This window comes from Macrotis lagotis, chromosome 4 (genome assembly GCF_037893015.1).
Source record: "Macrotis lagotis isolate mMagLag1 chromosome 4, bilby.v1.9.chrom.fasta, whole genome shotgun sequence".
In the NCBI taxonomy this organism is placed as follows: Eukaryota; Metazoa; Chordata; class Mammalia; order Peramelemorphia; family Peramelidae; genus Macrotis; species Macrotis lagotis.
In genome coordinates this window covers 213,854,304-213,869,610 of record NC_133661.1, presented here as the reverse complement: position 1 = coordinate 213,869,610, position 15,307 = coordinate 213,854,304, and the positions used below count along the sequence as shown (strand labels likewise).

General features: G+C 34.4%; 1 long non-coding RNA gene across 1 annotated transcript in view; it reads left to right on the top strand.

The window, feature by feature from the left end:
• LOC141520298 (uncharacterized) overlaps nucleotides 1-13,774 on the top strand; it is a 111,769-nt gene extending 97,995 nt beyond the window's left edge. Inside the window, exons 4-5 of the long non-coding RNA XR_012477581.1 lie at nucleotides 4,038-4,125; nucleotides 13,105-13,774. This is a non-coding gene — a long non-coding RNA (uncharacterized LOC141520298). The remainder of the gene's footprint in view (nucleotides 1-4,037; nucleotides 4,126-13,104) is intronic.
• The last annotated feature ends 1,533 nt before the right edge of the window (nucleotides 13,775-15,307 follow it).

The window sequence follows — 15,307 nt, the reverse complement described above, 5'->3', positions numbered from 1 at the left end:
AAGAACCATATAAAGACAGGGAGAGAAGGTAGAGGAAGAAAGAAAGAAGAGAAGAGGAAAAAAGAAGGAAGAAGAAGAATAAAGGAGAAGAGGAAGAGGGAGGAGGAGACAAGAGAAGAGGAGGAAAAAAAGGAAGGAGGAGAAGGAAGAAAAGAGTTGAAAAGGAAGGAAAGGAAAAGAAAAAAGGGAGAAGGAGGTGAGCAAGAAGAAAAAGGAGAAAAGATCATAATAATGAAGTCCACACCTAGTTCAGAGTATTCTGACACTTTTTTCTCTCAATCTATGGAACAAAATTGTAAAGAAGTAAAAACTTCATAAAAGGCCCAAAGCAAAAGTTAGATTGGTTTCCACCTACTTTCTTTCAAAGTATTCTCTCTGTAATACTGCGAAGGAATATTATTTCTTGTTTGCCATGATTAAAATCCAGAAACATGCCACATAAATTAGACAAGATATGTTTTTAACATCTTTATCAGTTTTATCATTCTGTCTTGTATGATGGCTGACAAAAATATTCATGCCTCTATGACTAGAGACCCATGGTTTCATGATGTTCTTAATATTTGAAAACATTTTTACTCTAGGAATAAAAAACAAATGTTTTACTCTAGTAGATTTTCTTCCTCATGCATCAGTATAACTGGTGTTCTTTTGTCTACTTTTTTTTTTTTAGGTTTTTTGCAAGGCAATGGGGTTAAGTGACTTGCCCAAGGCCTCACAGCTAGGTAATTATTAAGTGTCTGAGATGGGATTTGAACGCAGGTACTCCTGACTCCATGGCCAGTGCTCTATCCACTGTACTACCTAGCTGTCCTTCTTTTGTCTACTGATAAAGGTCAAAGAAATTAGAATAGTAATATTCTCGTGTCTGGTACAAACAGGAGAACAGCAGAGCTCTGCATTTTTTTAATTCTAATATTCACCTCATGGAACATTAGCTCATCTAAGACTTTCATCTTTGCTTTATCAGATGAAAATGATTTATGGATGAATTTGACCTTATCCCAAACCTCTTGTCATCCTGTCCTTCATTGTGTAGAAATAGGCCATTCTTCACCATTATTTTATTTTGAAACAGCTGAAATCTTCTCCCCCTTTCAGGATTTTTTATTCCTGCTACTTTCTGAAGTATTTTTCCTACTAACTTACACTCTCCCTCCAGACTCTAGGGCCTAGAGGAGCAAATTGGCCTAGGCTGAGCAAACCTAGTTGTAGTTGGCACTCTTGTCTCTTCACAAGTTAGCTAGTAGTACAGAAGGAGCAGTTTAGAGTGTTAGCAACCTTGACATAAGAATTGAAGTCAACTTCTTAATTCATTTCATCCCCTCATTTTTCAATAACATTGATGAATAAATATATTAAGATGAATAAGAGTTTAGGAAAATTCTAAATAATCATTTAAATATATTTGAGGGGAGAATTAGAAAAAACTCACAATTTTTAAAAAATTTCCAAGATTAAAATTCTTATTTAAAAATTATTTTACAAAGAAATTTTATAAACTTTTTTGTTTTTCTATTTTTCTAGAGAAAAAAAATGATCCTTCCCTTTCTTTACCCTCTCTTTTTGTAAGAAATTTATGCAGGTTTTAATTTCTGCTTCAGCTCCCATTGTAAGAAATATACTATTTCCTTGAATGTAGGTAGAGGAGGGGAAGACATAGATCACTGAAATATAACCTTCATTTCTTTAATGTATCTCATAGATCAGTCATCATTAATAAAATAATTCCCAGAAATCTGTTTCCAAAATAGATATCACTTACAAAATGTAAGTCAAAACAGAAAATACCTATTTTAGTAATTCTAAAAGTCTGTATTTTAAAAGTTTGAAAATTCTAACATTTTATTATATATATATATATATTATATCTAATATAATGAGATGGAGCTCAAATATAGGAAGTATCTGCTTCTGATTTAATTAAAAAAATAAACAATGGTGTCTACTATCCCATAGATGATTGTATGAGATCCTGTTGGTGTTCTGAACCCAAATAACTAACTCCATTTCAGTTCTGGTATCTCAAACCATCTGCTGCTAAATATGAGTCCACTTAAAAAAAATCAAGTAAAAAGCCAATGTAGTAATATTTTGAAAACATTCAGCATCATTTACTAAAAATGTGGATGCCGGAGCAAAAATACTTGAAGAATGTATTGAAAAGCAACGCATCTGTTTAATGGCTCTTTCACAGATCCCCATCAGTTTTGCATTGTGGAGAAAATCGCTAGTAACAGCAGTTCTGCATGTATTAACATTTTGCCCTTTTTTCAGCAATGTTTGCTCACTGTAGTTCTGCAGTAGGGTAATAATGCTTATCTTTCTGTCTCCCACCCCTCCACCCCCAATTCATAAAGGAAAATCTGCTTTCTATATAGTGGACATAAATTTAACTTCATTTCCTAGATGCTGATAGTTCTTAACATTTTTTGGAATTGCTTCACATCTAGAAATGGAATTTTATCTCTTTAAATGTCAAGAGTTTATTTAAAGCATTTAATATCTCTTTGGGATCTGGTTGTTGGTGGGAGTTATTTATTTAATTTTTTTGTCTTCCATTTATAATTTCAGCTTCTGATTAATTAGTCATTGGGAGGAGTTAAGATTTTTTAAGATTCTTTTGTCTTAAAATACATCTGCATTTATACATGTCATAAAAGGGGATACAATTAGCACTCTACTTAATTGTAACACATATTTTCATAATGTTTGTAAAACCTGGGAGTTCCTTGCTCAATATTGCCTTATGAGAACTAGTTATATGACTCTGAGGCCTAGATCATCGTGTTGAACTGAACAAATGTGACTAGGGGTGGGGAGGGAGAATAATTAAACATAGCCATAAAATAAAGTCGAATGGACTCATAAAGTTATTTAGTTTTGTCATTTGACTTTCTTCCATTTGCTTTTGTTCTATCGGTGGCTTGTTTTCCTACAATAAACTGAAATAGCTAAGCATCAGAATGCCTTTTAACCATGTTCTCCTTTTAATGATTCTTAATAATTTTAAAAGATGTACTTTTAAAATCATCTGCCTCCTTTCTCTACTGATCCTCCCCACCTCATGCAACCAAATATTGACTGACAGCTTAAAAGTGCTAATCAAATCATTTCCCAGTTATATGTATTCAATATGCTGGCTCTCTCTTTTTATTTTTCGGTAACCCAAATCTTCCATCTAGTGTCTGCACTCGACAGACAGACAGATTTTTAACCAGAGCAAATTCAAGTACAGCTTTTAGACCAGTCAAACCCAAGAGACAGGCAGGAGGGCAGCCCTTCCTCCGTCGTTCCTCTCTCTGCATTAGCCTTTCTTACTCAGGCTCCATCGACCTGTCAGAGTCATCACAGTGATTGACTGCCCCGGCAGATGTGCTGCTATAACAGGTAACTTGATCATCCAGACCCATCTGTCTCTAAGTCCTCTTCAATTCACACTTTGAAAAATATTAGAGATTGGGAGGGGTTGGATTCTTTGTTGTGATCCCCCCCCCTTTTATTTTCTTAAAAAAAAAAAGGTAGGATATCCGTATTTCACAAAAGGTTACCCTGGGGTAAATGAATGGTGATATACAGTCCTTGGGCTTTATCCTATTGAAATGAACTGCCTCCTGGCATTTCAGTATCAACATTTAAAATGGATTAACAATATCTGGGAGAATTTGAAAACCTGATTCTCGAAACACAGTCTAAAAATTAAGGACATTTTTTGAGAGGAACCAATGATAATAATAGAATGATGTTTCAAAGATAACAGTTTCAGTGTGAGTGAGACAGATGGGCTGCTTAACTGTTCTTAGGGAGAGGAGGGGGCCCTGATTCAGTAGAAGCACTTTTCTCTCTTCTCTTCAATGCCCACAGCCTGGCAAATGTTGTGACATCATTAAGCTGAATTGAGGATTTCAGATGGGCCTGGAACAAGAATGGGCAGGGGTAACTCAAGCTTCATGCTGAAATGTAGTTAACTAATTTACTAGTGTCACTATTTCTGATAATTACTTTTCACCAAAATATTTTGCTATGCTTGTGTGCAGAGAGAACTTCATTCTCCAAGTCCGCACCCCAAGTGAGGAGTCGTGCAGGATCTATCAACAGCTTCTATTAAGAAAGATTGTAATCTTGGTGAGCTCAGTGGCTAACACTTTTCTTTTCTCTTTCTCAGTAAAGTCTATTGCATACTTCCCATCAAAGAATGCACATTGGCTGAGAATGACACGGTTCAACATATAAGTTGAAATAACATACTGAAGCAAGCAAAACAAGGTAGAATGAGTGACAACTGACAAAAAAGCAAGTGAACTCAAAAATATATTTTTCCCAAAATAGAGGAATAAAAATATGCTAAGTGTGTACATAAGCAATGACATTTTCAGGATCAGAAAAGATAAATGAGTATGGAGGGAAAAACCGCCAAGGGTGGCCGAGTATATCTCCTCAGAGGCTTAGTAAAAGAAAAAAAAATAAAGACTAAAATGACAACCAGTGAAGCTGAAATTGGGTAGAAATTGTTCAGTCAATAGGTATGATTTAGGAACAAACACTTGTGACATGTCATCCCATTCTCACATAACCTACCTTGGATTACAAATGTTAGTCACATCTATACATTTTTAACACACTTATCACCAATTTCTGATGACTTGCCCAATGCTAAATGTCTATGTACATACTTACCTATTTAAATGCATTTTATCCATAATATATGTACACAGATATATATATATATATATATATATACATACATATATACATACATACATACATACATACATACATTTGAGGAAATTGCTTTACTTGGGTATGGGAGCCAAAGTTTATTTTGGTCAAACTTAGTCAGTTTATGTCACTTTCATGGAGCTAGATGGCCGAATTCCAGCATAATCTTATTTAAGCTCCTTTTTGGAAATAAACACAAACATTCTTTCTTCCCCTCAGAGGAGAAATAGAAAAACCACAATTTTCAAATTTTGAATTAGCACTATCCTTTCTTTCTCTTTTTTCCCCCTGACAGAAATACATTCTTGTTACTAAGATTATTTGAAGCATCAGTAAGTAACAGTTGCTTGGTTTGACTAAAGGAACCACAGGTTTCAAAGCATTATTTACCAAATAGAGCTTCAGCTGATGAATTCAGCTTACCAGAGATCACATGTGGTCCTCCATTGCTTCATTTCCAAACCATATAGAAATATAGATGATGATGAGAGAAGATAAAATGAAATGAGATACCATATTGTTTCAAACAAGCTCTATCAATGTTTAACAGATGCATTAGGGCAAAATAAGAGCATGATATTATAAAAGGACAAAAATAGAATTTGAAGGAAAATTAACAGTGCTACTGAAAATAAAATTTTCAACTCATTGGTCTTCCATTTTAAGCTTTCTGTATTTATCACTATAGACTTCATTAGCTCTGCATACCTATTGGGCAAAGTAGAAACTCCAACTCACACAATTGATGTTCTCTGAGTACTGCATGATCAGGTCTGTTAAATACTCTTGATATTGTGAAGGAAGTGTCTGTGCTTGTCTTACATATATAATATGTATATATGTGTGTGCGTACAGAGATGTATATATGGGTACATTTATAAATACGTATATGCATATATATGAGGGTTTGTATATTCTCTATATTTTTACCTACATCTCATCATGTGACCTGCATTCTTTAAAAAAACAGATTTTTCAGCACTTCATTTAGTTCCTGCTTTCTAAATTCTGTTTCTTGTTTTCTCCTTGGAGTTTTAAATGTTGCTTTAACATCTTTAGGTGTGATATAGATAGATTTAGAGTGATATAGTTAGCAAGTCTCAAGTTACAGCTTTTAAATTCATTCTAAAATCTTTTTTTTTTTCTGGGGGGGGGGACCAGCCATTCTTAGGAGTAAATCACGCTTCATTTATATGGCATTTCTTGCAACCTTACTCTCCAAAGGTGCTGAATTTACTGAATTTTAAGAAAAGTCTATGACTTTTTTTTTAAAAAAAGCAGCAATAAATCCTTTACCCCACAACCTCTTCCATATGCAAATTATCAAGTACACTTAAATCTTTTAAGCACCTGAGTGAAATAGTGGAGGTGGTAAATAAGGTCTCTCTTCAGCATTGCCAAATTCTAATGAATGTTCCAAGATCCATATCTTTAGTTATGGCTTAGCCCATATGATGTGTTTGGTCCTCCTGGACATAATTTGCCTCTATTTTCTTTCATGTAGTTATAGGCTTGAATAAATTAGAACTCTGGCCTTCTAACATTTTTTCAACTAATTATATCCATAGAAGGGCTTCAGTGTAAATATGATTTTAACAGTTTATAACAAGAAAAGTGGCTTCCACTTATATTAAGTTCAAGTTTTGTATATTCAATTACTATTAGCAAGCACTCCACCTACTGGCCCAAAGCATGACAAGCAAGTCTGACACAATATGAAACAATTCAACAGGAATGAGTTTTCCTTCCAAATCTACTCAGATGGCAGACCTGAATCTATATTTAAAGACCTTTTCATGATCCCCAGTTAGGAACTCAGTATTGCTCTGACTTACTGCTCACCAGTGTTAAAGGGATTCCAGGCATTTATATTGGCAAAGTGACAAAGTAAGTGAAAAGGTTCCTAACATTAGCTCCGCATGTGAGGGTAAGATAGCTCACTGAAGGGCAGGTCCTGGCAAAACTAAACAAAAGAGAACAAGGAAATACCTTCAATGGCTTCAAAATGCAATTAATATATAAGCTAAATTCAGAAATGTCTCTATCTCTGTGCCTCTTCTTTATTGATCTTTCCATCAAAAATAGATTTAGATTTGTAATTATATTTGTACAAAGACAAAGAGGCATGGATACAGGAAAAGTGAATGTTGCAATATGAGACATTGATATTTCTTTTACATGGAAATATAGTTACATCCTCACATATATATTGTTGTTGTTTTTTTAAATGTCACACACAGTAGCAATGGAAAAGCAGAATTCGAAAAAAAAAATCTTTAACCATTGCCTCCCCTATGAACTTTTCAGCTTAGTAGTTCCAGTAATGACTAATTATATGACAAACAGAGAGAGATTAGTAGAGGTATTACAGAGAAATCAGAAGAAATTGAACCAGCTCTATTCTACAATGTCAACACAAAGTATAAATCATAACCTTTCTCCTACCCCACCCACCACCCTCATCCCAATGTCTCTTTTTAAGGACAGCTTACTATGTAATTATTGCTACTGTGCCCATATTATAGTATATTTGAATGTGGCAATAAACAATATGGCAATTAATGTGAAATAATACAAGAGAAAATCAAAGCATGCAGGCAAGATATAGAGGCAAAGCAGTAGGAACATAAGAAATAACCTTAATGGGCTGTGGAATGGAAATGTTTTCTGTAATATTGTCTCATAGTGGTAATGTGAATGCAGGTAGGAAGAAAATGGGCATGAGGGTAGGATGAAGACCACTAAATTATATAACAATATGAAAATTCTTTCAGGTCAACTGTCTTTTACCATCAACTTTCTGCCTTCCCCATGATTAATAATAACAATAATGATGATGATAACTAACATTTATATAGAACTTCAAGGTTTACAATATGCTTTACAAATATTATCTCTTTTGATTCAATAAACCTATCACATAAGTGTTATTATTATCATCCCATTTTATGGAAAAGGAAATTAAAAAAAAAACAGAAGTTGTGTTTTGCCCAGGGTCACACAGTTACTAAATGTCTTAGAGCACACTAAATTCAGATGTTGCTAAATCCAGGTCAGCTCCCTATTCCCTATGACTGTACCATGTCCTATTAGCTGTACCTGGAAGCATTATCCAAAGTATTTTCATTAGCATGAAGTCTTCTGCCTCTGGAAGTTCTCCCACTAATGATCCAAATAAACATGGATAGGATATGGTACCAAGAGATGGAAGAGGTAGGGATTCCATATTGAGGAATACTTGCTTTTCCATCAGGGACTGGGTTTTAATTGTTTTAGTTAAAGCCCAAAGGAACAACAGGATACATTCTAGGTAGAGCAATTGCTGTCCCAGGTACTGTTATTCTTTTTTTTTTTTTTTTTGATTGTACTAATAAGGTGTTAACAGCTGAAAGAATTCATTCCATTCAGCTTTTCCTCTGCAAAGCAAAGAATGCCGAATCTTAGCACATGACTACATAACAAAATTTACCTGACCCTTCTAAGCTAAGCAAAACAAGACAGAAGGCCCTCTTGATAGGATGTATCATATATATGTTCTGAGGCTGTGCTGCCCATATGTTCAATAGGACTGTTGAATCTCAAAGTTATAATAATTTGCAACGAGGTGCCAGAACCAATTATTAAATATCATATGATCCAACAGAGATGAAATAAAAATATACAGGGTCGATTTTTACTGGCTTTGACTATTATAAAGCATTTAAAATACTTGAATTTACAGTGTAACTTGAGGGTTGTATTAACGACTTCCTTATGCTTGGATTTTGTTCCCAGCCGGATATCATAAGCTAAATGCAGATGGCACACTTTTCCAGGGACAAAGGGATTCTCGCCCTTATCCATTTTTTTGATTTGTATATCAACTCAGGAAAAGGAGATATGCTATTATGATGTCTTCTAATAATGTAAACCTTTATTCAAAAGAGCAAGTGACAGCCAAAAGTACAATTCAAGTGAGAAAAAAGGTAGTGTGTGATTAGATCCCAGAATGATACTATCTCAGCCAAATAGCTGCCTATAGTGTAGAAAAAGAAGACAGTTAAACTAAGTGCAAACAGTCATAATTTATTTACCATGACATTTCTTAAACACAAATGAGGGGACATTTTAAGTGCCACTTCCCATCTTTTAACCTAGGTCAACTGCTTCACACTCATCTTTACATTTGGCCTCTCAATGAAGCCTCTGTAAGACATGGGTCATGTTTTTTTCCAGTTTGCGCCTGAAGTGAATTCATTGGTATAGAAATAACACAAATCAGCAACTCCTCCATAAGTTAAAAGTCTTCTTTGAGTCACCTAGGGAAATAAGAGGTTAAGTAGATTGCCTATGGTCACTATGAGCCAGAGAAAACCCTTGAACCCAAATCTTCTTGACTGGGGAACTAGCCTCCTGTCCTCAGACACCTACTGATTATGAGGCTCTAGACAAGTCACTGACTCCTCTCTGTCTCAGTTCCTCATTTGTAAAATGAGCTGGAGAATGACATGGACAAGCCCTCTAGTATCTCAACCCCACATGGTGTCACAGAGTCTGACACAACTGAAATATCACAAAAACAGCCAAGGGAAGAGAAGAAACAAGTTCTCTGAATATATTTCCTTGAAAAATCAAAGTCTATCAAAGGTCAGAGATAACCTGAGCTTTCTTTCTAGTGTATCTTTGTAGAAGATGCTCCTGTTTCTTCACCAATATAAATGAATTGTGTCTGTAAAGATTTCATTGTAATTACTCTAAGAAATTAAGGTATTTCTATCCCAAGTTATTGGAGCATTGCAAGTATAGGACCATGTTTGTCTATGTATGTTTACAGCACCTGTCAGCCGATACATGAGAAACAAGAAGAGTAATGTAAACCGATCCCCCTCTTTTGCTGAATATTTAATGCAGTCTGCTAGAAAGAAAAGCACAAACATTCTACTTTTCCAATGCTTGTCTTCCTTGCCCTCTTCTAATTTCCTCTGGGGAGAGATGGGTTTCGATCTTGGTCATTGCAAGTGCCCATTTACTTCAAGATATTTGCTTTTCAGTCTTGGCTTTCTTCCTGTCTCCTAAAACGAAATTTATTTCATTTTAGCCACCTCAGAGCAGACTTGTGTGTATATATTTTCAAGGAAATTGGATTGTCCATATGGATTTTTAAATCAGTTTTCAGCTCAAGTTCAGAAATATGTAAACTGTTGTGTTGTTGCATCAGGCAGGAGTGGAGCGCAGAGCTCAAATGTAGCTCATTGGTCCTATAAAGTGATCTTTAAATGAGACAACTAGTAAGTAAGTTGATTAAAGTGGCCAATAATGGGAAAACAAGTGCCCATTCCAAGAGCAATTTCAAGACATTTAAACCCAGAGAAGTTGCATTATATGTTTTTATTAAATTGTAGATATATTCACACTTATTGTGGCTGGAAATTTGAACCAATATTTTCTATCTTTGGTTTCCTTGCTTGAGGATTCCTTAATGCGCTAAAGATATAATTCATATCAAATGACTTTTAAGTTTGCAAGTTACTGTTTCTAAAGTTGTAATCTTATTTCCGTTGACAAATGGACTGTCATATAAAAGAATATCCAGTCTAAGATTAATGTAATGAGACTTTAAAGTTCTTAAAACATCCTGATTCTTTGTCATTTAACTGTATTTACAACACAAAGTATCCAATTTTAAACTGTATTATCATTTAGCACATCAAATATTAACTTTCAAAGAAATATTCAATTCCTGTGTAGAGCTTAATTTGTTGAGTTTTTTTAAAATAATCTTTAAAAGAAAGAAAAAATTTAAGCTTCTGTGTATATATATATATGCATATATATGCACACACACATAGTTATATCTTTCTATGTGTATATGCATACATATATTATAGAAACTTCATGAAAGTACAAAGTAAGTATTGTAATAACTCTAGGAATGAAAATTTTTAAAAGAATTACTATCAAAAAATTTAGGGTATCTGGATAAACAGACATATTAAAGCTATGAATTGCTATGAATTTTGGGTGTTAAGAATCTTTCATATTAGAAGTAATGCCAGTATTCTACACTGACAGATAATAGTAAGGATAAATTAGGGACAAGGGATGATCAAACAGCTGACTAGACAACTGGATTGGAATCACATAAAACTGTTCAACTGCATGTTAATGACTGGAAAACTGAAATGCAGCTGTAAGTGGATTTCCTAATGTCTGATTATAGTATAGTTTTGCCCTGGGCCAATGCAACACTGTCTGACTTCCTTTCAAACTATCAGTTTCATTTCTCTTGGCAGGTAATCCCCCATGAATGAAAAGATTTACAAGGATGCAAAAGTGTTAGGCAAAAACATTGGTTAGGCAAAGAAGGGAATATCACCACTGTGTATGCCATATAATTTTCTAATTCCACACCTCCCAGTGTGCCTAATACTCTAATGTGGCTACATGGGAATTAGCCACTTCCCCCCACACACACACTTTTTTCCTATTATTTAAATTCAGCAGTATTTTGATATTTCTATGTGTAGTTAACTAATAATCACATAGTCTGAGAACACACAATTGGAGAAACTCAGATATGCAAAGGATATCATTTAAAGAGCAATATTAGTTATTTTTAGGAAAGTTTGTCCTCATTTTCACAAAATTTAGAAAAACTTCCCATTCTCTTCTTCTCATGGGTTTTCATGATATTTACTACGTTTAGAGATTCTTTTAAAGAAAAGTAGAAGTAACCATATGTAATACATTATTCATAGCACTATGAGGAGAAGGTAGCAAAGATCTAGAAACAAGGTAGCTATTGATTTAGAAAATTGGTTAGAAAACAGTTGAACAAATTGTGACTCCTGAAAGTAAAAGAATAGAATAAAGCTAAAAAAAATTAAAAATAAACATGGGCAGATCTATATGAAATGATAAAGTATGAAGTTAGCAAGAGAAAACTATCATAATGAAAATTTAAAAAAACAAAAATGAAACAGCACTTTTTAATTGTGATGACTTAAAAGTAGAGCAAATGAAATTTAGTATTTTCTTGGAAGGGATGGGGGACAATGGACATGGAATATTGCATATATGATCAGATTCAATACTGTGTTGAATAGTGTTGCTAATATTTTCCTTTTTTTATTACAAAAGTTTTTACTTTTTCAACTTTTTGTTCTAAAGATTGAACCCACTGAGGGAGGAGAGGATAAGGAGTATATTCAGAAAAAATTATATAAAAACAAAAGATCGATTTTTAAAATAAAAATTAAAAATAAGTAGTATGGCATGGCAGATAGAGATTTTTTTGGATTCATGAAGGCATGAATTCAAATCCCACTTTTGCTTATACCAGCTATGTCATCAGAGGTATTTGTCCTAGCTCCTAAGTGTATCTGGATAATTCTTAAGTATTGAAAGTTACAGATTTTTCCCCTTACCCTGTTTCTAATAGTCTAATAATAATCTAATAATCTAATAAAATCACAGGTTTAAACACTAGCTACCCAACCCTAACAGGCACCGGAGAGAAAAATACTTCAAAGTTCTTTTTAAAAGATACATTTCTATATTACATGCCATCAAAAGTGATTGAGTTAAAACAAAATCTGAAGTCATATGTAAAGGAAAACAAACTTTCACTGGAGTACTACTAGGTATAATGAAGGTTTATGCTAAAAAATAGGAAGTCAGGATTATGGCAGAGAGACAATAGCTTCTATTTTTATTTACACTACTACCTATAAAGTATTGTAATTTACTCAATTCCATTTCGATAGATGAATCAAGGGTTACATCATCAAGATGATCTAACAGAAAATAACTTGATGGAATAAGTAGCCTTGAAACTTGTTCCTTCCCTATAACTGTAAAAGCCTCAGTACCCCAAGGATATCTGAAGAGGAACTGTATACATGAATTATCTGCTTTCCAGGAAGACCCAAAAATGTTGGAAAAGACTGATTTATTCTCATGGTCTTGTAAACTAGGGGTTATGAATTCAATTGAGTTCTAACCACCTGGAAATTTAGATTTATATATATAGATTTGACTACTGACTCAGGAACTGAAAGCTGTATGATACTCCATAAAGTCTCTTGGCCTTAGTATCTTTATCTGAAAATTAGCATCAATAATAATAGCATCAGTCAACCAAAAAAATTATTAAGCCTCTACTATATCTCAGGTATTGCTCTAGGTCTATGCATAGAAAGACAAAATGAACTAGTTCCTACCCTCAAAGACTCTACATTCTATTGCTCTGTTGTGAGAAATAAATGAGGTAATTTTGTATAAAGAACTTTATAAACCTTGAAATACTATAAAAATTATATCTATGTTACTAGTACTATGTAGCCATACTGCTATAATGTTATCATAATACCTTTCAAGAGAAGTTCTTTTTAATTTTCTTCATAGGATCTTAGATTTCAGTTTGGCAGAAATCTGAGAAGTCATCAAATCCAGTCTTATGCTTTAGGGACATCATTTTGACAGCTGAGAAGAGGATGAAGTGTACTGGGGAGAGACTTGAGGCTGAAAACCCCAACAGAAGGTGATTATAGTAGTCCAAGAATGTAATGATAAATCTCTACATCAGGGTGACACCTCTAGGAATGAAGAATAAAGACTGTGTGTATTATAAAAGTACTAATAAGACTTGGAAACAGATTGAATATATGGAATGAATGTGAGTAAGGAGTTGCTGATGGCCCTGAGGTGCCTAGTGGCTAGTTTGGCATATCTGGGAGGAATATGATAGTACTGTCAATAATAAGAAGAAAACTGGGAGTTCAAATATTTTTTCTAAAGCACTGGCGTGCCCATGTCACCTGCCCCACTCAATAAACTCTGGTTGTGCCCTAAAACCTGCAGAATAAAAGATTATCTTTTGTTTGACATTTAAAGAATTTCACAAACTGAATCCTTCTTATACTTTTATTCTTCTTACTATTTACTCCCCTTAGTATACTCTCTGATGCAGTAACAATGGTCCACTTCTGTACCTCTTACAGGATACCCCAACTCCTAATTTGGTACATTTGCTCTGACTGTCTCCTGTAAGGAATGTTCCCCCTTCATCTCCACTTCCTGGTTTCCCAAGATTCTTTACTGACTCAGAAATTTCCATCTCCAACCCTGACTTAGTGATTTCCTTCTGAAATCATCTTTCATCTAATCTGTATAAATCTTGTGTGAGTGCAGTTATTTTCCTTTTTTTAGAACTGAGCTCCTTGAGGGCAGGGATAATATTTTTTACCTGTGTTCCCTAGCATAACACAACAGTTGGTCCTCTCAAAAAGAACCATAACATCAGGGAATCATGAGAGAGAGAGAGAGAGAGAGAGAGAGAGAGAGAGAGAGAGAGAGAGAGAGAGAGAGGACTTGATTTTTGTTAGAACCCTATAAGAATATAAGGATAAATGGAATTCTCTCTGTTTTCCAAATTAAAATAAAACCTAAGATTCAGACAGTTCTTTCTAGTAATCTTCCAAAATCCAAAAATGACAGTTTTCATTTCAGTCCTAAATTTACAAAGTTTTCTCAAAACTAGTTGATCCTAAACATTGACAACTTCCCCTATGCTATCACAAGCATTGCTTCCCAAGTTAAAAAGGGGGGGGGGAGCTTCTTTCAGAAATAACAAAAGTCCTGAAAAACTAGTCTTATACGTGTCTTCAATTGAATTGCTAGAAATTTCAAAATACGGACCTCACCTCACTTCTGCAATATCAGAACAGGTCATAGGCAGAGCTGATGGGGCTAAATGAGAATAAAAATGGCAGACATTGTGTTTCAAAAGAATTCAAAAGAATTCAAAAGAATTAATAGGGCCTCCTTCTTCCATAAAGAATGTCACCTAGCCCAATGCCCTTTACATAAAAGGAAATGGAGCCCCAGTGCCTTTAAAGTGTATTGCCATCATCCCGTAATTTGCAGAACTAGAATTGGAAGCCAGGTCCTCTGACTCAAAATTCTGTAGTCTCCTCAGTGAGTGTCAAAAACCTTCTATAAACAGATACATCTATTCAACTCTGGCACAATATTTTCAATGTAAAAATTGACTACTTTTTCATATGTATGGTATTCAAGATAATTTCACACACACACACACACACACACACACACACACACACACACACACACACACAGACAAAGAGTCTACTTTGTATAAGGAATTTTTACCAAGAGATCCTTATGGACTGTGATAAGATATATCCAAGGAGTTCCTGTGTGATTTACAATGGTCCATATTAACCAGCATAAGTACAAATTGGCAAGACTGATGGTTGTCAATTAAATTTCTCTTCAATAAATTAAAACCATTTCACAATCATTCTGTCCAATTTTTTTTAATTTCAAAAACAGTGTGGAAATGCAAAACCTGAGGGAAAGACTATAAACAATTTTTTAAAAGGAAAATTGTTATTATACTACTGTACAATTTTGTATAAGAGTTTGTTCTGTATTGTAGGCCTCCATAGAGGCTCCTGAAGGTACAAGTTACGCTTTATGATTTGCAGTGTCAAGTGTGATCATCCAAAGTTGTTTAACCCTGTGTGACTCTTGCCCAGGTCCTCCCATGAATTCTATCCAACATGGAGCCTACCCAACATTGCTT